Here is a 27,854-nt window from a genome sequence, read left to right on the forward strand (position 1 = left end):
CTGTCGCTGAACAGTCGCTTTTTATGTATTCAGCACCTATGTATAATGTTGTAAAAATGCTCTAGAAGCTAAAGTCGCAGAAATGTCACACATATTTGGCCTGCAACTTTCTGTGCGACAAATTCAGACAGGAAAAATCAGTATAAATCCTTAGAAAATTATCCCCCAGTGTCTCCATCTGCTGGCGGTATTGAATAAGCATTGCTGCACTGATGGGGTATGCATTAGACGAAAAAAAAGAAGAAAAAGAAGAATAATACGCCCAGAAAAGAGGCGAAAAGGAGAAAAACGTAAAAAAACGTGAAAAAAAAGTAAGAGGAAGAGAAGGGAAAAAAAGGTGGAAATGGGTTTAAAAGTGATTTCGGCGGAGAAATATATATATATATATATATATATATATATATATATATATATATGCGCACACACACACATAGATATAAACGTATTCTCCGTTGAGATATTGCAGCCGCTGCTGTGTCCAGGCCCAGGAGCCTTAGCACTGTGCTGTGATGTCACTCAATACCACTGACATCACTAGGTGTAAACAACATCTCTCCTTTGCTGTGTATGTGACTATGGAGCTGTTTGGTGATGTCGTCTATTACGGCCTTCATAGAAGCAACAGGAGATTGTTGCATCCATCTTGAACCCTCAGAACTACAGTGCTATGATGTCACTCACTTCCACAGGCCTTGCAGAGTGTAAACAACAACAACCCAGCTTTGTTGTGTATGTAACCAAAGGGATTTGTGATGTCACCTAGAACCTTCACAGCAGCGACAGCTTTATGAGGAGCATCAGCACTGCTCTGCCTGAGCAGAACCATCACCGCCATAGGTTGTCAAATAACCCGGATTTAACCCACACAGGTAAGTCCAATGGGGTGCAGGCATGTCCTCTATGCTTACAGCTTCCCGTGGGTGTTGGTTTGATACCGTTTGGGGACAGCCAAGGAGGCATCTGCAGGCAACAAAGGTAGGTGTGTGCTTGTGTGTGTGTTTCCTATGCAGATCCTAAGCCCAGTGTCACATGCAAGTAGGAGGAGTAAGAAGGGTTCCTGGCAAATCCGGGTTATGGATTACATTTAAAAAGGCCCCGTGGGAGTGCAATGGGCCCCTGTCTTGCTGCTTAGCAATAATGGTATGGGTTTAGGTTCTGCTGTGTGTACTGGTGGTTGACTGCCCCCCAGCCCAGAGTGTGCATGGAAAATTGTCTGGCAGCCTCCCTGACAGCAAGCAGTGATAGTGCCCATGAAGGGGACCTTGTTGGGCCCGCCCCTTTCACGGTTATCGCTTCTCGGCCTTTTGGCTAAGATCAAGTGTAGTATCTGTTCTTATCAGTTTAATATCTGATACGTCCCCTATCTGGGGACCATATATTAAATGGATTTTTGAGAACGGGGGCCGATTTCGAAGCTTGCTTCCGTCGCCCTATGCATTGACCCGATATGGCAGTATCTTCGGGTACAGTGCACCACCCCCTTACAGGGTTAAAAAGAAAGATTCCTACTTTCATTGCTACCTGCTTGCTGGCTAGCCAGCTAGCCAGCCCTGTGGGCCTTGCTGCTGCTGCAGCCAATAAACAAAAGGTGGTGCTGCTGCTGCTTCTGCTGCTTCTGCTTCTGCTTGTGTCTGGCCCCTGTTGGAGCGTCCAGGCACAGGACTTCTGCTGCTGCTGACTAAATGGCCTCCTTAATTGGATCATTTGAGTAGCCAGCACACCTGTGCAGGTAGGGCATGACATGATAGGCAGCTGCCTTGATAGCGGGTGGGTGCTGAATGTTCCTAATTGACAAAATAAGATTAATGCTTATGAAGAAATATAAAATCTCATCCCTTCCCCAATATCGCGCCACACCCCTACCCCTTAATTCCCTGGTTGAACGTGATGGACATATGTCTTTTTTCGACCGTACTAACTATGTAACTATGTAACATAACATGGGGGGGGGGGGGGTCTCCTGGCTGTTCACACAGGTGTGTCATTGCTGTACATTGACCATGCATTGCTTCTGTGGTATTGCAAAGGCAAAGACAAATGCTTCCAGCCATCCATTGCACTAATGGATTGGTCATCAGCTGGCTGTCTATGTCCCGCATCAATATAGACCAAAGTACAGAGGGTTAGGCTATGCTATTGTGCACCTACCTGATGCATCAGAAGGTGCGAGGCCCTTGCTAAATTCTGTGCACAGACTTTGAGATCTATGCTTTAGACTGTATCTAAACCTGCTCCAACATGGACTGACATTCTGGCCTACTTTCAGCCGATGCGACTTGTCTGTCGCTGAACAGTCGCTTTTTATGTATTCAGCACCTATGTATAATGTTGTAAAAATGCTCTAGAAGCTAAAGTCGCAGAAATGTCACACATATTTGGCCTGCAACTTTCTGTGCGACAAATTCAGACAGGAAAAATCAGTATAAATCCTTAGAAAATTATCCCCCAGTGTCTCCATCTGCTGGCGGTATTGAATAAGCATTGCTGCACTGATGGGGTATGCATTAGACGAAAAAAAAGAAGAAAAAGAAGAATAATACGCCCAGAAAAGAGGCGAAAAGGAGAAAAACGTAAAAAAACGTGAAAAAAAAGTAAGAGGAAGAGAAGGGAAAAAAAGGTGGAAATGGGTTTAAAAGTGATTTCGGCGGAGAAATATATATATATATATATATATATATATATATATATATATATATATGCGCACACACACACATAGATATAAACGTATTCTCCGTTGAGATATTGCAGCCGCTGCTGTGTCCAGGCCCAGGAGCCTTAGCACTGTGCTGTGATGTCACTCAATACCACTGACATCACTAGGTGTAAACAACATCTCTCCTTTGCTGTGTATGTGACTATGGAGCTGTTTGGTGATGTCGTCTATTACGGCCTTCATAGAAGCAACAGGAGATTGTTGCATCCATCTTGAACCCTCAGAACTACAGTGCTATGATGTCACTCACTTCCACAGGCCTTGCAGAGTGTAAACAACAACAACCCAGCTTTGTTGTGTATGTAACCAAAGGGATTTGTGATGTCACCTAGAACCTTCACAGCAGCGACAGCTTTATGAGGAGCATCAGCACTGCTCTGCCTGAGCAGAACCATCACCGCCATAGGTTGTCAAATAACCCGGATTTAACCCACACAGGTAAGTCCAATGGGGTGCAGGCATGTCCTCTATGCTTACAGCTTCCCGTGGGTGTTGGTTTGATACCGTTTGGGGACAGCCAAGGAGGCATCTGCAGGCAACAAAGGTAGGTGTGTGCTTGTGTGTGTGTTTCCTATGCAGATCCTAAGCCCAGTGTCACATGCAAGTAGGAGGAGTAAGAAGGGTTCCTGGCAAATCCGGGTTATGGATTGCATTTAAAAAGGCCCCGTGGGAGTGCAATGGGCCCCTGTCTTGCTGCTTAGCAATAATGGTATGGGTTTAGGTTCTGCTGTGTGTACTGGTGGTTGACTGCCCCCCAGCCCAGAGTGTGCATGGAAAATTGTCTGGCAGCCTCCCTGACAGCAAGCAGTGATAGTGCCCATGAAGGGGACCTTGTTGGGCCCGCCCCTTTCACGGTTATCGCTTCTCGGCCTTTTGGCTAAGATCAAGTGTAGTATCTGTTCTTATCAGTTTAATATCTGATACGTCCCCTATCTGGGGACCATATATTAAATGGATTTTTGAGAACGGGGGCCGATTTCGAAGCTTGCTTCCGTCGCCCTATGCATTGACCCGATATGGCAGTATCTTCGGGTACAGTGCACCACCCCCTTACAGGGTTAAAAAGAAAGATTCCTACTTTCATTGCTACCTGCTTGCTGGCTAGCCAGCTAGCCAGCCCTGTGGGCCTTGCTGCTGCTGCAGCCAATAAACAAAAGGTGGTGCTGCTGCTGCTTCTGCTGCTTCTGCTTCTGCTTGTGTCTGGCCCCTGTTGGAGCGTCCAGGCACAGGACTTCTGCTGCTGCTGACTAAATGGCCTCCTTAATTGGATCATTTGAGTAGCCAGCACACCTGTGCAGGTAGGGCATGACATGATAGGCAGCTGCCTTGATAGCGGGTGGGTGCTGAATGTTCCTAATTGACAAAATAAGATTAATGCTTATGAAGAAATATAAAATCTCATCCCTTCCCCAATATCGCGCCACACCCCTACCCCTTAATTCCCTGGTTGAACGTGATGGACATATGTCTTTTTTCGACCGTACTAACTATGTAACTATGTAACATAACATGGGGGGGGGGGGGGTCTCCTGGCTGTTCACACAGGTGTGTCATTGCTGTACATTGACCATGCATTGCTTCTGTGGTATTGCAAAGGCAAAGACAAATGCTTCCAGCCATCCATTGCACTAATGGATTGGTCATCAGCTGGCTGTCTATGTCCCGCATCAATATAGACCAAAGTACAGAGGGTTAGGCTATGCTATTGTGCACCTACCTGATGCATCAGAAGGTGCGAGGCCCTTGCTAAATTCTGTGCACAGACTTTGAGATCTATGCTTTAGACTGTATCTAAACCTGCTCCAACATGGACTGACATTCTGGCCTACTTTCAGCCGATGCGACTTGTCTGTCGCTGAACAGTCGCTTTTTATGTATTCAGCACCTATGTATAATGTTGTAAAAATGCTCTAGAAGCTAAAGTCGCAGAAATGTCACACATATTTGGCCTGCAACTTTCTGTGCGACAAATTCAGACAGGAAAAATCAGTATAAATCCTTAGAAAATTATCCCCCAGTGTCTCCATCTGCTGGCGGTATTGAATAAGCATTGCTGCACTGATGGGGTATGCATTAGACGAAAAAAAAGAAGAAAAAGAAGAATAATACGCCCAGAAAAGAGGCGAAAAGGAGAAAAACGTAAAAAAACGTGAAAAAAAAGTAAGAGGAAGAGAAGGGAAAAAAAGGTGGAAATGGGTTTAAAAGTGATTTCGGCGGAGAAATATATATATATATATATATATATATATATATATATATATATATATGCGCACACACACACATAGATATAAACGTATTCTCCGTTGAGATATTGCAGCCGCTGCTGTGTCCAGGCCCAGGAGCCTTAGCACTGTGCTGTGATGTCACTCAATACCACTGACATCACTAGGTGTAAACAACATCTCTCCTTTGCTGTGTATGTGACTATGGAGCTGTTTGGTGATGTCGTCTATTACGGCCTTCATAGAAGCAACAGGAGATTGTTGCATCCATCTTGAACCCTCAGAACTACAGTGCTATGATGTCACTCACTTCCACAGGCCTTGCAGAGTGTAAACAACAACAACCCAGCTTTGTTGTGTATGTAACCAAAGGGATTTGTGATGTCACCTAGAACCTTCACAGCAGCGACAGCTTTATGAGGAGCATCAGCACTGCTCTGCCTGAGCAGAACCATCACCGCCATAGGTTGTCAAATAACCCGGATTTAACCCACACAGGTAAGTCCAATGGGGTGCAGGCATGTCCTCTATGCTTACAGCTTCCCGTGGGTGTTGGTTTGATACCGTTTGGGGACAGCCAAGGAGGCATCTGCAGGCAACAAAGGTAGGTGTGTGCTTGTGTGTGTGTTTCCTATGCAGATCCTAAGCCCAGTGTCACATGCAAGTAGGAGGAGTAAGAAGGGTTCCTGGCAAATCCGGGTTATGGATTGCATTTAAAAAGGCCCCGTGGGAGTGCAATGGGCCCCTGTCTTGCTGCTTAGCAATAATGGTATGGGTTTAGGTTCTGCTGTGTGTACTGGTGGTTGACTGCCCCCCAGCCCAGAGTGTGCATGGAAAATTGTCTGGCAGCCTCCCTGACAGCAAGCAGTGATAGTGCCCATGAAGGGGACCTTGTTGGGCCCGCCCCTTTCACGGTTATCGCTTCTCGGCCTTTTGGCTAAGATCAAGTGTAGTATCTGTTCTTATCAGTTTAATATCTGATACGTCCCCTATCTGGGGACCATATATTAAATGGATTTTTGAGAACGGGGGCCGATTTCGAAGCTTGCTTCCGTCGCCCTATGCATTGACCCGATATGGCAGTATCTTCGGGTACAGTGCACCACCCCCTTACAGGGTTAAAAAGAAAGATTCCTACTTTCATTGCTACCTGCTTGCTGGCTAGCCAGCTAGCCAGCCCTGTGGGCCTTGCTGCTGCTGCAGCCAATAAACAAAAGGTGGTGCTGCTGCTGCTTCTGCTGCTTCTGCTTCTGCTTGTGTCTGGCCCCTGTTGGAGCGTCCAGGCACAGGACTTCTGCTGCTGCTGACTAAATGGCCTCCTTAATTGGATCATTTGAGTAGCCAGCACACCTGTGCAGGTAGGGCATGACATGATAGGCAGCTGCCTTGATAGCGGGTGGGTGCTGAATGTTCCTAATTGACAAAATAAGATTAATGCTTATGAAGAAATATAAAATCTCATCCCTTCCCCAATATCGCGCCACACCCCTACCCCTTAATTCCCTGGTTGAACGTGATGGACATATGTCTTTTTTCGACCGTACTAACTATGTAACTATGTAACATAACATGGGGGGGGGGGGGGTCTCCTGGCTGTTCACACAGGTGTGTCATTGCTGTACATTGACCATGCATTGCTTCTGTGGTATTGCAAAGGCAAAGACAAATGCTTCCAGCCATCCATTGCACTAATGGATTGGTCATCAGCTGGCTGTCTATGTCCCGCATCAATATAGACCAAAGTACAGAGGGTTAGGCTATGCTATTGTGCACCTACCTGATGCATCAGAAGGTGCGAGGCCCTTGCTAAATTCTGTGCACAGACTTTGAGATCTATGCTTTAGACTGTATCTAAACCTGCTCCAACATGGACTGACATTCTGGCCTACTTTCAGCCGATGCGACTTGTCTGTCGCTGAACAGTCGCTTTTTATGTATTCAGCACCTATGTATAATGTTGTAAAAATGCTCTAGAAGCTAAAGTCGCAGAAATGTCACACATATTTGGCCTGCAACTTTCTGTGCGACAAATTCAGACAGGAAAAATCAGTATAAATCCTTAGAAAATTATCCCCCAGTGTCTCCATCTGCTGGCGGTATTGAATAAGCATTGCTGCACTGATGGGGTATGCATTAGACGAAAAAAAAGAAGAAAAAGAAGAATAATACGCCCAGAAAAGAGGCGAAAAGGAGAAAAACGTAAAAAAACGTGAAAAAAAAGTAAGAGGAAGAGAAGGGAAAAAAAGGTGGAAATGGGTTTAAAAGTGATTTCGGCGGAGAAATATATATATATATATATATATATATATATATATATATATATATATGCGCACACACACACATAGATATAAACGTATTCTCCGTTGAGATATTGCAGCCGCTGCTGTGTCCAGGCCCAGGAGCCTTAGCACTGTGCTGTGATGTCACTCAATACCACTGACATCACTAGGTGTAAACAACATCTCTCCTTTGCTGTGTATGTGACTATGGAGCTGTTTGGTGATGTCGTCTATTACGGCCTTCATAGAAGCAACAGGAGATTGTTGCATCCATCTTGAACCCTCAGAACTACAGTGCTATGATGTCACTCACTTCCACAGGCCTTGCAGAGTGTAAACAACAACAACCCAGCTTTGTTGTGTATGTAACCAAAGGGATTTGTGATGTCACCTAGAACCTTCACAGCAGCGACAGCTTTATGAGGAGCATCAGCACTGCTCTGCCTGAGCAGAACCATCACCGCCATAGGTTGTCAAATAACCCGGATTTAACCCACACAGGTAAGTCCAATGGGGTGCAGGCATGTCCTCTATGCTTACAGCTTCCCGTGGGTGTTGGTTTGATACCGTTTGGGGACAGCCAAGGAGGCATCTGCAGGCAACAAAGGTAGGTGTGTGCTTGTGTGTGTGTTTCCTATGCAGATCCTAAGCCCAGTGTCACATGCAAGTAGGAGGAGTAAGAAGGGTTCCTGGCAAATCCGGGTTATGGATTGCATTTAAAAAGGCCCCGTGGGAGTGCAATGGGCCCCTGTCTTGCTGCTTAGCAATAATGGTATGGGTTTAGGTTCTGCTGTGTGTACTGGTGGTTGACTGCCCCCCAGCCCAGAGTGTGCATGGAAAATTGTCTGGCAGCCTCCCTGACAGCAAGCAGTGATAGTGCCCATGAAGGGGACCTTGTTGGGCCCGCCCCTTTCACGGTTATCGCTTCTCGGCCTTTTGGCTAAGATCAAGTGTAGTATCTGTTCTTATCAGTTTAATATCTGATACGTCCCCTATCTGGGGACCATATATTAAATGGATTTTTGAGAACGGGGGCCGATTTCGAAGCTTGCTTCCGTCGCCCTATGCATTGACCCGATATGGCAGTATCTTCGGGTACAGTGCACCACCCCCTTACAGGGTTAAAAAGAAAGATTCCTACTTTCATTGCTACCTGCTTGCTGGCTAGCCAGCTAGCCAGCCCTGTGGGCCTTGCTGCTGCTGCAGCCAATAAACAAAAGGTGGTGCTGCTGCTGCTGCTTCTGCTGCTTCTGCTTCTGCTTGTGTCTGGCCCCTGTTGGAGCGTCCAGGCACAGGACTTCTGCTGCTGCTGACTAAATGGCCTCCTTAATTGGATCATTTGAGTAGCCAGCACACCTGTGCAGGTAGGGCATGACATGATAGGCAGCTGCCTTGATAGCGGGTGGGTGCTGAATGTTCCTAATTGACAAAATAAGATTAATGCTTATGAAGAAATATAAAATCTCATCCCTTCCCCAATATCGCGCCACACCCCTACCCCTTAATTCCCTGGTTGAACGTGATGGACATATGTCTTTTTTCGACCGTACTAACTATGTAACTATGTAACATAACATGGGGGGGGGGGGGTCTCCTGGCTGTTCACACAGGTGTGTCATTGCTGTACATTGACCATGCATTGCTTCTGTGGTATTGCAAAGGCAAAGACAAATGCTTCCAGCCATCCATTGCACTAATGGATTGGTCATCAGCTGGCTGTCTATGTCCCGCATCAATATAGACCAAAGTACAGAGGGTTAGGCTATGCTATTGTGCACCTACCTGATGCATCAGAAGGTGCGAGGCCCTTGCTAAATTCTGTGCACAGACTTTGAGATCTATGCTTTAGACTGTATCTAAACCTGCTCCAACATGGACTGACATTCTGGCCTACTTTCAGCCGATGCGACTTGTCTGTCGCTGAACAGTCGCTTTTTATGTATTCAGCACCTATGTATAATGTTGTAAAAATGCTCTAGAAGCTAAAGTCGCAGAAATGTCACACATATTTGGCCTGCAACTTTCTGTGCGACAAATTCAGACAGGAAAAATCAGTATAAATCCTTAGAAAATTATCCCCCAGTGTCTCCATCTGCTGGCGGTATTGAATAAGCATTGCTGCACTGATGGGGTATGCATTAGACGAAAAAAAAGAAGAAAAAGAAGAATAATACGCCCAGAAAAGAGGCGAAAAGGAGAAAAACGTAAAAAAACGTGAAAAAAAAGTAAGAGGAAGAGAAGGGAAAAAAAGGTGGAAATGGGTTTAGTGATTTCGGCGGAGAAATATATATATATATATATATATATATATATATATATATATATATATATGCGCACACACACACATAGATATAAACGTATTCTCCGTTGAGATATTGCAGCCGCTGCTGTGTCCAGGCCCAGGAGCCTTAGCACTGTGCTGTGATGTCACTCAATACCACTGACATCACTAGGTGTAAACAACATCTCTCCTTTGCTGTGTATGTGACTATGGAGCTGTTTGGTGATGTCGTCTATTACGGCCTTCATAGAAGCAACAGGAGATTGTTGCATCCATCTTGAACCCTCAGAACTACAGTGCTATGATGTCACTCACTTCCACAGGCCTTGCAGAGTGTAAACAACAACAACCCAGCTTTGTTGTGTATGTAACCAAAGGGATTTGTGATGTCACCTAGAACCTTCACAGCAGCGACAGCTTTATGAGGAGCATCAGCACTGCTCTGCCTGAGCAGAACCATCACCGCCATAGGTTGTCAAATAACCCGGATTTAACCCACACAGGTAAGTCCAATGGGGTGCAGGCATGTCCTCTATGCTTACAGCTTCCCGTGGGTGTTGGTTTGATACCGTTTGGGGACAGCCAAGGAGGCATCTGCAGGCAACAAAGGTAGGTGTGTGCTTGTGTGTGTGTTTCCTATGCAGATCCTAAGCCCAGTGTCACATGCAAGTAGGAGGAGTAAGAAGGGTTCCTGGCAAATCCGGGTTATGGATTACATTTAAAAAGGCCCCGTGGGAGTGCAATGGGCCCCTGTCTTGCTGCTTAGCAATAATGGTATGGGTTTAGGTTCTGCTGTGTGTACTGGTGGTTGACTGCCCCCCAGCCCAGAGTGTGCATGGAAAATTGTCTGGCAGCCTCCCTGACAGCAAGCAGTGATAGTGCCCATGAAGGGGACCTTGTTGGGCCCGCCCCTTTCACGGTTATCGCTTCTCGGCCTTTTGGCTAAGATCAAGTGTAGTATCTGTTCTTATCAGTTTAATATCTGATACGTCCCCTATCTGGGGACCATATATTAAATGGATTTTTGAGAACGGGGGCCGATTTCGAAGCTTGCTTCCGTCGCCCTATGCATTGACCCGATATGGCAGTATCTTCGGGTACAGTGCACCACCCCCTTACAGGGTTAAAAAGAAAGATTCCTACTTTCATTGCTACCTGCTTGCTGGCTAGCCAGCTAGCCAGCCCTGTGGGCCTTGCTGCTGCTGCAGCCAATAAACAAAAGGTGGTGCTGCTGCTGCTTCTGCTGCTTCTGCTTCTGCTTGTGTCTGGCCCCTGTTGGAGCGTCCAGGCACAGGACTTCTGCTGCTGCTGACTAAATGGCCTCCTTAATTGGATCATTTGAGTAGCCAGCACACCTGTGCAGGTAGGGCATGACATGATAGGCAGCTGCCTTGATAGCGGGTGGGTGCTGAATGTTCCTAATTGACAAAATAAGATTAATGCTTATGAAGAAATATAAAATCTCATCCCTTCCCCAATATCGCGCCACACCCCTACCCCTTAATTCCCTGGTTGAACGTGATGGACATATGTCTTTTTTCGACCGTACTAACTATGTAACTATGTAACATAACATGGGGGGGGGGGGGTCTCCTGGCTGTTCACACAGGTGTGTCATTGCTGTACATTGACCATGCATTGCTTCTGTGGTATTGCAAAGGCAAAGACAAATGCTTCCAGCCATCCATTGCACTAATGGATTGGTCATCAGCTGGCTGTCTATGTCCCGCATCAATATAGACCAAAGTACAGAGGGTTAGGCTATGCTATTGTGCACCTACCTGATGCATCAGAAGGTGCGAGGCCCTTGCTAAATTCTGTGCACAGACTTTGAGATCTATGCTTTAGACTGTATCTAAACCTGCTCCAACATGGACTGACATTCTGGCCTACTTTCAGCCGATGCGACTTGTCTGTCGCTGAACAGTCGCTTTTTATGTATTCAGCACCTATGTATAATGTTGTAAAAATGCTCTAGAAGCTAAAGTCGCAGAAATGTCACACATATTTGGCCTGCAACTTTCTGTGCGACAAATTCAGACAGGAAAAATCAGTATAAATCCTTAGAAAATTATCCCCCAGTGTCTCCATCTGCTGGCGGTATTGAATAAGCATTGCTGCACTGATGGGGTATGCATTAGACGAAAAAAAAGAAGAAAAAGAAGAATAATACGCCCAGAAAAGAGGCGAAAAGGAGAAAAACGTAAAAAAACGTGAAAAAAAAGTAAGAGGAAGAGAAGGGAAAAAAAGGTGGAAATGGGTTTAAAAGTGATTTCGGCGGAGAAATATATATATATATATATATATATATATATATATATATATATATATGCGCACACACACACATAGATATAAACGTATTCTCCGTTGAGATATTGCAGCCGCTGCTGTGTCCAGGCCCAGGAGCCTTAGCACTGTGCTGTGATGTCACTCAATACCACTGACATCACTAGGTGTAAACAACATCTCTCCTTTGCTGTGTATGTGACTATGGAGCTGTTTGGTGATGTCGTCTATTACGGCCTTCATAGAAGCAACAGGAGATTGTTGCATCCATCTTGAACCCTCAGAACTACAGTGCTATGATGTCACTCACTTCCACAGGCCTTGCAGAGTGTAAACAACAACAACCCAGCTTTGTTGTGTATGTAACCAAAGGGATTTGTGATGTCACCTAGAACCTTCACAGCAGCGACAGCTTTATGAGGAGCATCAGCACTGCTCTGCCTGAGCAGAACCATCACCGCCATAGGTTGTCAAATAACCCGGATTTAACCCACACAGGTAAGTCCAATGGGGTGCAGGCATGTCCTCTATGCTTACAGCTTCCCGTGGGTGTTGGTTTGATACCGTTTGGGGACAGCCAAGGAGGCATCTGCAGGCAACAAAGGTAGGTGTGTGCTTGTGTGTGTGTTTCCTATGCAGATCCTAAGCCCAGTGTCACATGCAAGTAGGAGGAGTAAGAAGGGTTCCTGGCAAATCCGGGTTATGGATTGCATTTAAAAAGGCCCCGTGGGAGTGCAATGGGCCCCTGTCTTGCTGCTTAGCAATAATGGTATGGGTTTAGGTTCTGCTGTGTGTACTGGTGGTTGACTGCCCCCCAGCCCAGAGTGTGCATGGAAAATTGTCTGGCAGCCTCCCTGACAGCAAGCAGTGATAGTGCCCATGAAGGGGACCTTGTTGGGCCCGCCCCTTTCACGGTTATCGCTTCTCGGCCTTTTGGCTAAGATCAAGTGTAGTATCTGTTCTTATCAGTTTAATATCTGATACGTCCCCTATCTGGGGACCATATATTAAATGGATTTTTGAGAACGGGGGCCGATTTCGAAGCTTGCTTCCGTCGCCCTATGCATTGACCCGATATGGCAGTATCTTCGGGTACAGTGCACCACCCCCTTACAGGGTTAAAAAGAAAGATTCCTACTTTCATTGCTACCTGCTTGCTGGCTAGCCAGCTAGCCAGCCCTGTGGGCCTTGCTGCTGCTGCAGCCAATAAACAAAAGGTGGTGCTGCTGCTGCTTCTGCTGCTTCTGCTTCTGCTTGTGTCTGGCCCCTGTTGGAGCGTCCAGGCACAGGACTTCTGCTGCTGCTGACTAAATGGCCTCCTTAATTGGATCATTTGAGTAGCCAGCACACCTGTGCAGGTAGGGCATGACATGATAGGCAGCTGCCTTGATAGCGGGTGGGTGCTGAATGTTCCTAATTGACAAAATAAGATTAATGCTTATGAAGAAATATAAAATCTCATCCCTTCCCCAATATCGCGCCACACCCCTACCCCTTAATTCCCTGGTTGAACGTGATGGACATATGTCTTTTTTCGACCGTACTAACTATGTAACTATGTAACATAACATGGGGGGGGGGGGGGTCTCCTGGCTGTTCACACAGGTGTGTCATTGCTGTACATTGACCATGCATTGCTTCTGTGGTATTGCAAAGGCAAAGACAAATGCTTCCAGCCATCCATTGCACTAATGGATTGGTCATCAGCTGGCTGTCTATGTCCCGCATCAATATAGACCAAAGTACAGAGGGTTAGGCTATGCTATTGTGCACCTACCTGATGCATCAGAAGGTGCGAGGCCCTTGCTAAATTCTGTGCACAGACTTTGAGATCTATGCTTTAGACTGTATCTAAACCTGCTCCAACATGGACTGACATTCTGGCCTACTTTCAGCCGATGCGACTTGTCTGTCGCTGAACAGTCGCTTTTTATGTATTCAGCACCTATGTATAATGTTGTAAAAATGCTCTAGAAGCTAAAGTCGCAGAAATGTCACACATATTTGGCCTGCAACTTTCTGTGCGACAAATTCAGACAGGAAAAATCAGTATAAATCCTTAGAAAATTATCCCCCAGTGTCTCCATCTGCTGGCGGTATTGAATAAGCATTGCTGCACTGATGGGGTATGCATTAGACGAAAAAAAAGAAGAAAAAGAAGAATAATACGCCCAGAAAAGAGGCGAAAAGGAGAAAAACGTAAAAAAACGTGAAAAAAAAGTAAGAGGAAGAGAAGGGAAAAAAAGGTGGAAATGGGTTTAAAAGTGATTTCGGCGGAGAAATATATATATATATATATATATATATATATATATATATATATATATATATATGCGCACACACACACATAGATATAAACGTATTCTCCGTTGAGATATTGCAGCCGCTGCTGTGTCCAGGCCCAGGAGCCTTAGCACTGTGCTGTGATGTCACTCAATACCACTGACATCACTAGGTGTAAACAACATCTCTCCTTTGCTGTGTATGTGACTATGGAGCTGTTTGGTGATGTCGTCTATTACGGCCTTCATAGAAGCAACAGGAGATTGTTGCATCCATCTTGAACCCTCAGAACTACAGTGCTATGATGTCACTCACTTCCACAGGCCTTGCAGAGTGTAAACAACAACAACCCAGCTTTGTTGTGTATGTAACCAAAGGGATTTGTGATGTCACCTAGAACCTTCACAGCAGCGACAGCTTTATGAGGAGCATCAGCACTGCTCTGCCTGAGCAGAACCATCACCGCCATAGGTTGTCAAATAACCCGGATTTAACCCACACAGGTAAGTCCAATGGGGTGCAGGCATGTCCTCTATGCTTACAGCTTCCCGTGGGTGTTGGTTTGATACCGTTTGGGGACAGCCAAGGAGGCATCTGCAGGCAACAAAGGTAGGTGTGTGCTTGTGTGTGTGTTTCCTATGCAGATCCTAAGCCCAGTGTCACATGCAAGTAGGAGGAGTAAGAAGGGTTCCTGGCAAATCCGGGTTATGGATTGCATTTAAAAAGGCCCCGTGGGAGTGCAATGGGCCCCTGTCTTGCTGCTTAGCAATAATGGTATGGGTTTAGGTTCTGCTGTGTGTACTGGTGGTTGACTGCCCCCCAGCCCAGAGTGTGCATGGAAAATTGTCTGGCAGCCTCCCTGACAGCAAGCAGTGATAGTGCCCATGAAGGGGACCTTGTTGGGCCCGCCCCTTTCACGGTTATCGCTTCTCGGCCTTTTGGCTAAGATCAAGTGTAGTAATACAGGAGATCTGGTCAGAAGGTACTCGGGTACCCCTCTCCTCGGCCTTGTGGGATCGCCCAGGTTTATTGCCTGGGCTTCACCCACTTGTTGCTATAGGGGAGAGGGCCTAGTCCCAGGGTAACGAGTAGCGATCGCCTCTCAAGACCTTCGGGTGGAGAGAGGTTAGAACCATGGATGATGATCCGGATCCAGGTTCTGTGCCGGCATACGCAAGGATCAAAAACACCGTGAGAGTCATTCTCACGGATGATACCAAAAGGGCGGACGATTTGAAATTCGTAGTAGAGGACGTGCTCGGAGGAGTTTTCGGAATACAGAAGGGCGAGATATTGGCAATCCAGGACTACCCGAAGCGTAAAATTTTTGATGTGACGTTCACACAAAATGGCATCCACAGAGATTTTGTTACCAGAGCTGCTGCGAGTAAAGACAAAAAGCTTCAGGGTGTCCGGATTATTGAGCACGTTCTAGACGATATTAAGCTGGTGGTAGTAAAGATGTATTCCCCTTTCGCCAACCTACACGATGTTGAGTTGTTTTTACAAGTCTATTTTAGTAAGGTTGAGTGCAGAGGAAAAATCATGAACAGCTGTGGCATCTGGACATCTAAGTGGAGATTTCAGGTTACATGCAAAAAAGATGACAGATTGCCAGGGGGAATACAACTACCACCAGCTCGTTTTAAAATAAATAATATGTGTGGCGACCTCTTTTATGCGGGGATGCCAAGCTACTGCAGGAAGTGTCACAGATATGGACACACAAAAGAAAACTGTGAAAGTACATGCAAAAAATGTGGTAGCACACAGCACGAGACAGAGAAATGCACAAGAGGAGGGAGGTGCAATTTCTGTAAACAATTCGGTCACCTTTTCTCCTCTTGTCCCCACAGACATAGGACGGAGCAGCAGTGGCAACCCTGGAGGCAGCAAGGACAGCAACCGGGACACCAGCCGAGGCAAGCAGAGCCAGTGATTACCCCCCCACAAGAGGTAAGCGGTGAGATGGAGAAGGAGAAAGACCCCCCTCAGGCAAAAGGAGGGGACCCTAAAGAGCAGAGGATGGCCAAAAAACGTGCAAGTGGTGAAAAAACTGGCCCCCAGGAGCATGCTGGGTTAAGAGAGGAGCGGACGGCGGCCGAATCCGCTCCTCAGCAACCTCTGGCTCAGGGTCCCCCTGAGAGCGATGATCCGGGTGGAGAGGTGAAGGTTAAAAGGCGGAGGGGCTCCAGAAGACTCTATTCGGAGGCGGTCCAGGGGGAGCCGATGGAAGTACCTGCGGATGCAGGGAACCCAAGTGACGTTCCTCCACAGGTCCCCATAGGGGATACCCCCCCTCCTCCCTGCCAGGAGGAGGTTTCAGGGGTGACCGTCTCTGAGGTACCAGAGACGGAACTAAGTGAACACCCGACCCCTATGGAGGGGCAAGAGGTGGAAGAACCCAATGAGTCTGGAGCCCTGATTGCCAGGATGCCCGAGAACAACTATGCCTCAATCATGATGGAGGAGGGGGGTCGGCTGAGTGATGGTGCCTCCTCTCCTGCTTCCTCTATGCGTACAGTTGAGTCAGATTTTGGGGGGTATGAGGCTTCGGAGGGGGAATCAGAGGTGTAAGACGTTTTCTTGTACATTCCCATGGCTGAGTTGTCCGGTCTGTCCTTAAACGTGAGAAGTGTGAGCGCCAGAGTAAGAAGGGTTGCCCTATTTAATTACTTGTCGGTTTTTGCTGCTTCCGTCCTTTTCCTGCAGGAATGTGGCATCCCGCACAGATTAAATTATAAAGAATATGAAGATGATTGGGTGCACGGTCCATCAGTCTGGTCTGGATCAAATGAGTCCAGATCAGCAGGGGTCGCCATACTTTTTAAAGGGAACGTTTTAATTGAGAGTTTTAACGAAATTTTACCAGGCAGAATTTTATTGGTCAGCGCTTTTATTAATGGTATTAAATGGCAGTTTTTAAATTTTTATGGTTCTCCTGATAAGAATGAAAGAATAAAAATGTTGGAGATTTTACCCCTTTTTATTAACAATTCTAGTCCTCTTGTTTTATCAGGTGATTTTAATTGTATTTTAAGGGGAGAACGCCGTTTTTCGAACGCAGTGAGTAGGAACTACGATAAGACGTCTTTTATGTTAAAAAACTTGATTTTAGATTTTAATCTCACTGATGTTTTTAAAAAATGTAATTTTAACGTACCAGAGGAAGACGGTGTTACCTGGAGCAATGCAAGCTGTAGCTCCAGGATAGATTTTATTTTTTGTTCTTATCAAGTACTGCCTTTTAACTGTGATCTTTTTACCAATGTTTTTTCTGACCATAAATTATTGTATTTTAAAGTTAAAAGTGATTTTAAAAGGAGAACTGGTAGGAATGCCTGGAAGTTAAACGTGTCCCTTTTAGAAGATCCGCAGGTTTTATCAGATTTTATTACCTTTTACAAGGAATGCAGACGAGTAAAAGACCCCAACACTCCCACCAGTATCTGGTGGGAAAAAATGAAACTAAAAATAAAAGAATTTTTTATCCGTGTTGGGGTTAGGAAAGCTAAAGAAAAACGTGAATTTTATAATATCCTAAATACTCGTCTGCAAACCCTGTACAAATTCAGAGCACATGGGATGGAGGTGGAGAAGGAGGTACATGATCTTAAAAAAGAAATAACTAAGTGCCTGGAGCAGAAAGGAAAAGAAATTATCTTTAGGTCTCGAATACAGCATCTTGAGGAAAACGAGACCTGCTCCAGGTATTTTTTTAAGAAAATACATGAAAATAGAAGGTTAATAGAAAACATTGAAGGAGTGAATGATGTACAGGGTATTTTAAAAAAGGTGCAAGAGTTTTATGCGGATCTTTTTAATGTAAAACACATTGATGAATGTTTTATGAATGACTCGTTAAAGGAGATCACCAATTTTTTAGATCCTGTCTCACAGTCTTTTTTATTGCAGAATATTTCAGAGCAGGAGATTTTAGAGACCGTCAAGAGTTTTAAAACAGGTAAAGTGCCTGGGCCGGATGGTATACCCATTGAATTTTATGTTACTTTTTATGGTATTTTAAAAGAAGATTTGTTCTCCCTTTTTACGGAAGTCTTTAAGTCTAAAATCCTCCCAGGCTCATGGAAGAAGGGTGATGTCTCCCTGCTATTCAAAAAGGGAGACCGGTCGGAACTCAAAAACTGGAGACCAATCACCCTTCTGAACTGCGACTATAAAATAATGGCGAAACTGTGTGCTAACCGCTTAAAGAACGTAATCCATAAAATAATTCATACAAACCAAGTCTGTGGGGTGCCTGGGAGGAGTTTATGGGAGAACCTAAACCTTTTAAAGGATGTAATTAGCGACACCAAATTAAGAAAAGGAAAGCTGGCGGTTTTATCCATAGATTTTGAAAAAGCTTTCGACAGGGTGTCACATTTTTATCTTTTTAAGGTTTTAGAGAAAATGGGTATACCTGATGGCTTTTTATTGTCTCTTAGAGCTTTTTATGATAACTGTACTAGTAAAATTTTAGTAAATGGTTTTAAGACACAGGGCGTGATTTTAAATTCCGGAGTGAAGCAGGGGTGTCCCTTGTCCCCACTACTCTTCATTTGCGCAATAGAGCCTCTTTTATGTACAATACGAAAGGATAAGCAGATCCATGGAGTCCCCCTGCCAGGAGGAGGGGGACTAGAGGCGAAGGTAGTGGGGTACATGGACGATGTTGCGGTGTTTTGCAGGGACACCCCATCGCTTCAGAAGACGCTAAAACAGATTCAATATTTTAATTGTGCCTCCGGTTTTAAAGTCAATTTTAACAAAAGTAACATTTTAAACATAGGCGGAATGCCTTTGTATGATGTGCCCGTCCCTGTGTCTGAGTCGGTGCAGATTTTAGGTGTCTCCTTTGACGAGTCTAATAATGGTTTTAATAGCTGGGACTTGGTGGCTCAAAAAATAAATAAGAAAATATGTATGTGGAACATGCGAGAACTTACAATGGAAGGGAAGGTTTTAATTACAAAAATGGTGCTTTTACCTATTTTATTGTATTTAAGTCTGGTTTTCCCACCCCCCGAAATGGTTCTAAAGAAAATAACAAAAGCTTGTTTTACTTTCTTTTGGAGTTCTAAGAGCGAAAAATTAAAGAGACAAATTGTGATAAAACCGAACTCCAGGGGCGGTAAGGATTTTCCAGATTTTAAAGCTTTCCTTTTAATAAAGTTTTTTAGCATGTGTTTTACTACTGTTTTTAAAGATAGCTACTGGTCTTATTTTGTTCGTTTTAATACTGGTTATTTTATGCGGAGGAACGGCTGGTTTTCTACAGTTTTAAGTTGCCCTTATTCTTTGAATTTACCCCCTCAATACATGATTTTAGGAAAAATTTTAAACTTATATAATTTTAAAGGTAAAAGTGTTCAGGATCTGTGCAATAGCAAAAAACTACTAAAGGAAATAAAAGAAACCAGTACCGTGACTCCCATCAAAAATTTTAACGAACAGAAGTGTATACAGATTTGGAAGATGTTGAGTATTAATTATCTTTTTAATTCACAGAAGGACCTGGCCTGGAGCTGCGCACATGAGTGTCTTCCATGCCGGGCATTCCAGCACCGAAGAGGATTATCCAACTCTGCAACCTGCCCGAGGGAGGGATGCCGACAAGTGGAGACCGTGCACCATCTAATATGGACTTGTTTTTACTCGCAGAAAATATGGACAAAGATACTCCCTCTGGTAAAAAGGATAACTGGACTAAAAGACTTAAATATTGCAGTGGTTTTTTATGGTTGCCTGGAATGCCCAACACGGACTCAAGAGACTATTGCATGGAAGATCATAAACTGTGTGAAGGCAGCTCTGTGGAAGGCCAGGAATATTTTATTGTTCAAGCATGAGGTTTTATCTGTGAAGGACATTTTATCTATCTGTTTTTATGAAATGTACCAGTACTATCTTTTAGACAAGAAGAGATTTCCGCTTTTATCTAGAAAATGGTTTTTAAAAGAATGGAATTCTATCTTGTAAAGCCACCAAGTGCCCATTTTATGTTTTAATATGTTGTAAATATGTTATTTATATGTAACTGTATTTATTGACATATTTGCACAACTTTGTTAACATTATTTAATTTTTAATAAAGTTGCCCCCGTAAGGGTAGTCAAGTTAAAAAAAAAATCTGTTCTTATCAGTTTAATATCTGATACGTCCCCTATCTGGGGACCATATATTAAATGGATTTTTGAGAACGGGGGCCGATTTCGAAGCTTGCTTCCGTCGCCCTATGCATTGACCCGATATGGCAGTATCTTCGGGTACAGTGCACCACCCCCTTACAGGGTTAAAAAGAAAGATTCCTACTTTCATTGCTACCTGCTTGCTGGCTAGCCAGCTAGCCAGCCCTGTGGGCCTTGCTGCTGCTGCAGCCAATAAACAAAAGGTGGTGCTGCTGCTGCTTCTGCTGCTTCTGCTTCTGCTTGTGTCTGGCCCCTGTTGGAGCGTCCAGGCACAGGACTTCTGCTGCTGCTGACTAAATGGCCTCCTTAATTGGATCATTTGAGTAGCCAGCACACCTGTGCAGGTAGGGCATGACATGATAGGCAGCTGCCTTGATAGCGGGTGGGTGCTGAATGTTCCTAATTGACAAAATAAGATTAATGCTTATGAAGAAATATAAAATCTCATCCCTTCCCCAATATCGCGCCACACCCCTACCCCTTAATTCCCTGGTTGAACGTGATGGACATATGTCTTTTTTCGACCGTACTAACTATGTAACTATGTAACATAACATGGGGGGGGGGGGGTCTCCTGGCTGTTCACACAGGTGTGTCATTGCTGTACATTGACCATGCATTGCTTCTGTGGTATTGCAAAGGCAAAGACAAATGCTTCCAGCCATCCATTGCACTAATGGATTGGTCATCAGCTGGCTGTCTATGTCCCGCATCAATATAGACCAAAGTACAGAGGGTTAGGCTATGCTATTGTGCACCTACCTGATGCATCAGAAGGTGCGAGGCCCTTGCTAAATTCTGTGCACAGACTTTGAGATCTATGCTTTAGACTGTATCTAAACCTGCTCCAACATGGACTGACATTCTGGCCTACTTTCAGCCGATGCGACTTGTCTGTCGCTGAACAGTCGCTTTTTATGTATTCAGCACCTATGTATAATGTTGTAAAAATGCTCTAGAAGCTAAAGTCGCAGAAATGTCACACATATTTGGCCTGCAACTTTCTGTGCGACAAATTCAGACAGGAAAAATCAGTATAAATCCTTAGAAAATTATCCCCCAGTGTCTCCATCTGCTGGCGGTATTGAATAAGCATTGCTGCACTGATGGGGTATGCATTAGACGAAAAAAAAGAAGAAAAAGAAGAATAATACGCCCAGAAAAGAGGCGAAAAGGAGAAAAACGTAAAAAAACGTGAAAAAAAAGTAAGAGGAAGAGAAGGGAAAAAAAGGTGGAAATGGGTTTAAAAGTGATTTCGGCGGAGAAATATATATATATATATATATATATATATATATATATGCGCACACACACACATAGATATAAACGTATTCTCCGTTGAGATATTGCAGCCGCTGCTGTGTCCAGGCCCAGGAGCCTTAGCACTGTGCTGTGATGTCACTCAATACCACTGACATCACTAGGTGTAAACAACATCTCTCCTTTGCTGTGTATGTGACTATGGAGCTGTTTGGTGATGTCGTCTATTACGGCCTTCATAGAAGCAACAGGAGATTGTTGCATCCATCTTGAACCCTCAGAACTACAGTGCTATGATGTCACTCACTTCCACAGGCCTTGCAGAGTGTAAACAACAACAACCCAGCTTTGTTGTGTATGTAACCAAAGGGATTTGTGATGTCACCTAGAACCTTCACAGCAGCGACAGCTTTATGAGGAGCATCAGCACTGCTCTGCCTGAGCAGAACCATCACCGCCATAGGTTGTCAAATAACCCGGATTTAACCCACACAGGTAAGTCCAATGGGGTGCAGGCATGTCCTCTATGCTTACAGCTTCCCGTGGGTGTTGGTTTGATACCGTTTGGGGACAGCCAAGGAGGCATCTGCAGGCAACAAAGGTAGGTGTGTGCTTGTGTGTGTGTTTCCTATGCAGATCCTAAGCCCAGTGTCACATGCAAGTAGGAGGAGTAAGAAGGGTTCCTGGCAAATCCGGGTTATGGATTGCATTTAAAAAGGCCCCGTGGGAGTGCAATGGGCCCCTGTCTTGCTGCTTAGCAATAATGGTATGGGTTTAGGTTCTGCTGTGTGTACTGGTGGTTGACTGCCCCCCAGCCCAGAGTGTGCATGGAAAATTGTCTGGCAGCCTCCCTGACAGCAAGCAGTGATAGTGCCCATGAAGGGGACCTTGTTGGGCCCGCCCCTTTCACGGTTATCGCTTCTCGGCCTTTTGGCTAAGATCAAGTGTAGTATCTGTTCTTATCAGTTTAATATCTGATACGTCCCCTATCTGGGGACCATATATTAAATGGATTTTTGAGAACGGGGGCCGATTTCGAAGCTTGCTTCCGTCGCCCTATGCATTGACCCGATATGGCAGTATCTTCGGGTACAGTGCACCACCCCCTTACAGGGTTAAAAAGAAAGATTCCTACTTTCATTGCTACCTGCTTGCTGGCTAGCCAGCTAGCCAGCCCTGTGGGCCTTGCTGCTGCTGCAGCCAATAAACAAAAGGTGGTGCTGCTGCTGCTTCTGCTGCTTCTGCTTCTGCTTGTGTCTGGCCCCTGTTGGAGCGTCCAGGCACAGGACTTCTGCTGCTGCTGACTAAATGGCCTCCTTAATTGGATCATTTGAGTAGCCAGCACACCTGTGCAGGTAGGGCATGACATGATAGGCAGCTGCCTTGATAGCGGGTGGGTGCTGAATGTTCCTAATTGACAAAATAAGATTAATGCTTATGAAGAAATATAAAATCTCATCCCTTCCCCAATATCGCGCCACACCCCTACCCCTTAATTCCCTGGTTGAACGTGATGGACATATGTCTTTTTTCGACCGTACTAACTATGTAACTATGTAACATAACATGGGGGGGGGGGGGTCTCCTGGCTGTTCACACAGGTGTGTCATTGCTGTACATTGACCATGCATTGCTTCTGTGGTATTGCAAAGGCAAAGACACATGCTTCCAGCCATCCATTGCACTAATGGATTGGTCATCAGCTGGCTGTCTATGTCCCGCATCAATATAGACCAAAGTACAGAGGGTTAGGCTATGCTATTGTGCACCTACCTGATGCATCAGAAGGTGCGAGGCCCTTGCTAAATTCTGTGCACAGACTTTGAGATCTATGCTTTAGACTGTATCTAAACCTGCTCCAACATGGACTGACATTCTGGCCTACTTTCAGCCGATGCGACTTGTCTGTCGCTGAACAGTCGCTTTTTATGTATTCAGCACCTATGTATAATGTTGTAAAAATGCTCTAGAAGCTAAAGTCGCAGAAATGTCACACATATTTGGCCTGCAACTTTCTGTGCGACAAATTCAGACAGGAAAAATCAGTATAAATCCTTAGAAAATTATCCCCCAGTGTCTCCATCTGCTGGCGGTATTGAATAAGCATTGCTGCACTGATGGGGTATGCATTAGACGAAAAAAAAGAAGAAAAAGAAGAATAATACGCCCAGAAAAGAGGCGAAAAGGAGAAAAACGTAAAAAAACGTGAAAAAAAAGTAAGAGGAAGAGAAGGGAAAAAAAGGTGGAAATGGGTTTAAAAGTGATTTCGGCGGAGAAATATATATATATATATATATATATATATATATATATATATATGCGCACACACACACATAGATATAAACGTATTCTCCGTTGAGATATTGCAGCCGCTGCTGTGTCCAGGCCCAGGAGCCTTAGCACTGTGCTGTGATGTCACTCAATACCACTGACATCACTAGGTGTAAACAACATCTCTCCTTTGCTGTGTATGTGACTATGGAGCTGTTTGGTGATGTCGTCTATTACGGCCTTCATAGAAGCAACAGGAGATTGTTGCATCCATCTTGAACCCTCAGAACTACAGTGCTATGATGTCACTCACTTCCACAGGCCTTGCAGAGTGTAAACAACAACAACCCAGCTTTGTTGTGTATGTAACCAAAGGGATTTGTGATGTCACCTAGAACCTTCACAGCAGCGACAGCTTTATGAGGAGCATCAGCACTGCTCTGCCTGAGCAGAACCATCACCGCCATAGGTTGTCAAATAACCCGGATTTAACCCACACAGGTAAGTCCAATGGGGTGCAGGCATGTCCTCTATGCTTACAGCTTCCCGTGGGTGTTGGTTTGATACCGTTTGGGGACAGCCAAGGAGGCATCTGCAGGCAACAAAGGTAGGTGTGTGCTTGTGTGTGTGTTTCCTATGCAGATCCTAAGCCCAGTGTCACATGCAAGTAGGAGGAGTAAGAAGGGTTCCTGGCAAATCCGGGTTATGGATTGCATTTAAAAAGGCCCCGTGGGAGTGCAATGGGCCCCTGTCTTGCTGCTTAGCAATAATGGTATGGGTTTAGGTTCTGCTGTGTGTACTGGTGGTTGACTGCCCCCCAGCCCAGAGTGTGCATGGAAAATTGTCTGGCAGCCTCCCTGACAGCAAGCAGTGATAGTGCCCATGAAGGGGACCTTGTTGGGCCCGCCCCTTTCACGGTTATCGCTTCTCGGCCTTTTGGCTAAGATCAAGTGTAGTATCTGTTCTTATCAGTTTAATATCTGATACGTCCCCTATCTGGGGACCATATATTAAATGGATTTTTGAGAACGGGGGCCGATTTCGAAGCTTGCTTCCGTCGCCCTATGCATTGACCCGATATGGCAGTATCTTCGGGTACAGTGCACCACCCCCTTACAGGGTTAAAAAGAAAGATTCCTACTTTCATTGCTACCTGCTTGCTGGCTAGCCAGCTAGCCAGCCCTGTGGGCCTTGCTGCTGCTGCAGCCAATAAACAAAAGGTGGTGCTGCTGCTGCTTCTGCTGCTTCTGCTTCTGCTTGTGTCTGGCCCCTGTTGGAGCGTCCAGGCACAGGACTTCTGCTGCTGCTGACTAAATGGCCTCCTTAATTGGATCATTTGAGTAGCCAGCACACCTGTGCAGGTAGGGCATGACATGATAGGCAGCTGCCTTGATAGCGGGTGGGTGCTGAATGTTCCTAATTGACAAAATAAGATTAATGCTTATGAAGAAATATAAAATCTCATCCCTTCCCCAATATCGCGCCACACCCCTACCCCTTAATTCCCTGGTTGAACGTGATGGACATATGTCTTTTTTCGACCGTACTAACTATGTAACTATGTAACATAACATGGGGGGGGGGGGGGTCTCCTGGCTGTTCACACAGGTGTGTCATTGCTGTACATTGACCATGCATTGCTTCTGTGGTATTGCAAAGGCAAAGACAAATGCTTCCAGCCATCCATTGCACTAATGGATTGGTCATCAGCTGGCTGTCTATGTCCCGCATCAATATAGACCAAAGTACAGAGGGTTAGGCTATGCTATTGTGCACCTACCTGATGCATCAGAAGGTGCGAGGCCCTTGCTAAATTCTGTGCACAGACTTTGAGATCTATGCTTTAGACTGTATCTAAACCTGCTCCAACATGGACTGACATTCTGGCCTACTTTCAGCCGATGCGACTTGTCTGTCGCTGAACAGTCGCTTTTTATGTATTCAGCACCTATGTATAATGTTGTAAAAATGCTCTAGAAGCTAAAGTCGCAGAAATGTCACACATATTTGGCCTGCAACTTTCTGTGCGACAAATTCAGACAGGAAAAATCAGTATAAATCCTTAGAAAATTATCCCCCAGTGTCTCCATCTGCTGGCGGTATTGAATAAGCATTGCTGCACTGATGGGGTATGCATTAGACGAAAAAAAAGAAGAAAAAGAAGAATAATACGCCCAGAAAAGAGGCGAAAAGGAGAAAAACGTAAAAAAACGTGAAAAAAAAGTAAGAGGAAGAGAAGGGAAAAAAAGGTGGAAATGGGTTTAAAAGTGATTTCGGCGGAGAAATATATATATATATATATATATATATATATATATATATATATATATATATATATGCGCACACACACACATAGATATAAACGTATTCTCCGTTGAGATATTGCAGCCGCTGCTGTGTCCAGGCCCAGGAGCCTTAGCACTGTGCTGTGATGTCACTCAATACCACTGACATCACTAGGTGTAAACAACATCTCTCCTTTGCTGTGTATGTGACTATGGAGCTGTTTGGTGATGTCGTCTATTACGGCCTTCATAGAAGCAACAGGAGATTGTTGCATCCATCTTGAACCCTCAGAACTACAGTGCTATGATGTCACTCACTTCCACAGGCCTTGCAGAGTGTAAACAACAACAACCCAGCTTTGTTGTGTATGTAACCAAAGGGATTTGTGATGTCACCTAGAACCTTCACAGCAGCGACAGCTTTATGAGGAGCATCAGCACTGCTCTGCCTGAGCAGAACCATCACCGCCATAGGTTGTCAAATAACCCGGATTTAACCCACACAGGTAAGTCCAATGGGGTGCAGGCATGTCCTCTATGCTTACAGCTTCCCGTGGGTGTTGGTTTGATACCGTTTGGGGACAGCCAAGGAGGCATCTGCAGGCAACAAAGGTAGGTGTGTGCTTGTGTGTGTGTTTCCTATGCAGATCCTAAGCCCAGTGTCACATGCAAGTAGGAGGAGTAAGAAGGGTTCCTGGCAAATCCGGGTTATGGATTGCATTTAAAAAGGCCCCGTGGGAGTGCAATGGGCCCCTGTCTTGCTGCTTAGCAATAATGGTATGGGTTTAGGTTCTGCTGTGTGTACTGGTGGTTGACTGCCCCCCAGCCCAGAGTGTGCATGGAAAATTGTCTGGCAGCCTCCCTGACAGCAAGCAGTGATAGTGCCCATGAAGGGGACCTTGTTGGGCCCGCCCCTTTCACGGTTATCGCTTCTCGGCCTTTTGGCTAAGATCAAGTGTAGTATCTGTTCTTATCAGTTTAATATCTGATACGTCCCCTATCTGGGGACCATATATTAAATGGATTTTTGAGAACGGGGGCCGATTTCGAAGCTTGCTTCCGTCGCCCTATGCATTGACCCGATATGGCAGTATCTTCGGGTACAGTGCACCACCCCCTTACAGGGTTAAAAAGAAAGATTCCTACTTTCATTGCTACCTGCTTGCTGGCTAGCCAGCTAGCCAGCCCTGTGGGCCTTGCTGCTGCTGCAGCCAATAAACAAAAGGTGGTGCTGCTGCTGCTTCTGCTGCTTCTGCTTCTGCTTGTGTCTGGCCCCTGTTGGAGCGTCCAGGCACAGGACTTCTGCTGCTGCTGACTAAATGGCCTCCTTAATTGGATCATTTGAGTAGCCAGCACACCTGTGCAGGTAGGGCATGACATGATAGGCAGCTGCCTTGATAGCGGGTGGGTGCTGAATGTTCCTAATTGACAAAATAAGATTAATGCTTATGAAGAAATATAAAATCTCATCCCTTCCCCAATATCGCGCCACACCCCTACCCCTTAATTCCCTGGTTGAACGTGATGGACATATGTCTTTTTTCGACCGTACTAACTATGTAACTATGTAACATAACATGGGGGGGGGGGGGTCTCCTGGCTGTTCACACAGGTGTGTCATTGCTGTACATTGACCATGCATTGCTTCTGTGGTATTGCAAAGGCAAAGACAAATGCTTCCAGCCATCCATTGCACTAATGGATTGGTCATCAGCTGGCTGTCTATGTCCCGCATCAATATAGACCAAAGTACAGAGGGTTAGGCTATGCTATTGTGCACCTA

General features: G+C 45.3%; 9 non-coding genes and 2 pseudogenes across 9 annotated transcripts; all 11 read left to right on the forward strand.

Moving 5' to 3' along the window:
* The first annotated feature begins 1,288 nt into the window (after window positions 1-1,288).
* On the forward strand, window positions 1,289-1,479 carry LOC130339534 (U2 spliceosomal RNA). The gene has a single exon (XR_008879887.1). It is a non-coding gene; the product is annotated as a U2 spliceosomal RNA (small nuclear RNA).
* A 2,091-nt stretch (window positions 1,480-3,570) lies between these two features.
* On the forward strand, window positions 3,571-3,761 carry LOC130339535 (U2 spliceosomal RNA). Its single transcript, XR_008879888.1, has one exon. It is a non-coding gene; the product is annotated as a U2 spliceosomal RNA (small nuclear RNA).
* A 2,091-nt stretch (window positions 3,762-5,852) lies between these two features.
* On the forward strand, window positions 5,853-6,043 carry LOC130339536 (U2 spliceosomal RNA). Its single transcript, XR_008879889.1, has one exon. It is a non-coding gene; the product is annotated as a U2 spliceosomal RNA (small nuclear RNA).
* A 2,091-nt stretch (window positions 6,044-8,134) lies between these two features.
* On the forward strand, window positions 8,135-8,325 carry LOC130339537 (U2 spliceosomal RNA). Its single transcript, XR_008879890.1, has one exon. It is a non-coding gene; the product is annotated as a U2 spliceosomal RNA (small nuclear RNA).
* Window positions 8,326-10,417: 2,092 nt separating this feature from the next.
* On the forward strand, window positions 10,418-10,608 carry LOC130339538 (U2 spliceosomal RNA). The gene has a single exon (XR_008879891.1). It is a non-coding gene; the product is annotated as a U2 spliceosomal RNA (small nuclear RNA).
* Window positions 10,609-12,698: 2,090 nt separating this feature from the next.
* Window positions 12,699-12,889, forward strand: LOC130339541 (U2 spliceosomal RNA). The gene has a single exon (XR_008879893.1). It is a non-coding gene; the product is annotated as a U2 spliceosomal RNA (small nuclear RNA).
* A 2,097-nt stretch (window positions 12,890-14,986) lies between these two features.
* On the forward strand, window positions 14,987-15,119 carry LOC130339509 (U2 spliceosomal RNA; annotated as a pseudogene).
* Window positions 15,120-20,145: 5,026 nt separating this feature from the next.
* LOC130339492 (U2 spliceosomal RNA) lies at window positions 20,146-20,349 on the forward strand (annotated as a pseudogene).
* Window positions 20,350-22,429: 2,080 nt separating this feature from the next.
* On the forward strand, window positions 22,430-22,620 carry LOC130339542 (U2 spliceosomal RNA). The gene has a single exon (XR_008879894.1). It is a non-coding gene; the product is annotated as a U2 spliceosomal RNA (small nuclear RNA).
* A 2,086-nt stretch (window positions 22,621-24,706) lies between these two features.
* Window positions 24,707-24,897, forward strand: LOC130339543 (U2 spliceosomal RNA). Its single transcript, XR_008879895.1, has one exon. It is a non-coding gene; the product is annotated as a U2 spliceosomal RNA (small nuclear RNA).
* A 2,099-nt stretch (window positions 24,898-26,996) lies between these two features.
* Window positions 26,997-27,187, forward strand: LOC130339544 (U2 spliceosomal RNA). Its single transcript, XR_008879896.1, has one exon. It is a non-coding gene; the product is annotated as a U2 spliceosomal RNA (small nuclear RNA).
* Window positions 27,188-27,854: the final 667 nt, after the last annotated feature.

Source organism: Hyla sarda, unplaced genomic scaffold (assembly GCF_029499605.1).
Source record: "Hyla sarda isolate aHylSar1 unplaced genomic scaffold, aHylSar1.hap1 scaffold_544, whole genome shotgun sequence".
Lineage (NCBI taxonomy): Eukaryota > Metazoa > Chordata > Amphibia > Anura > Hylidae > Hyla > Hyla sarda.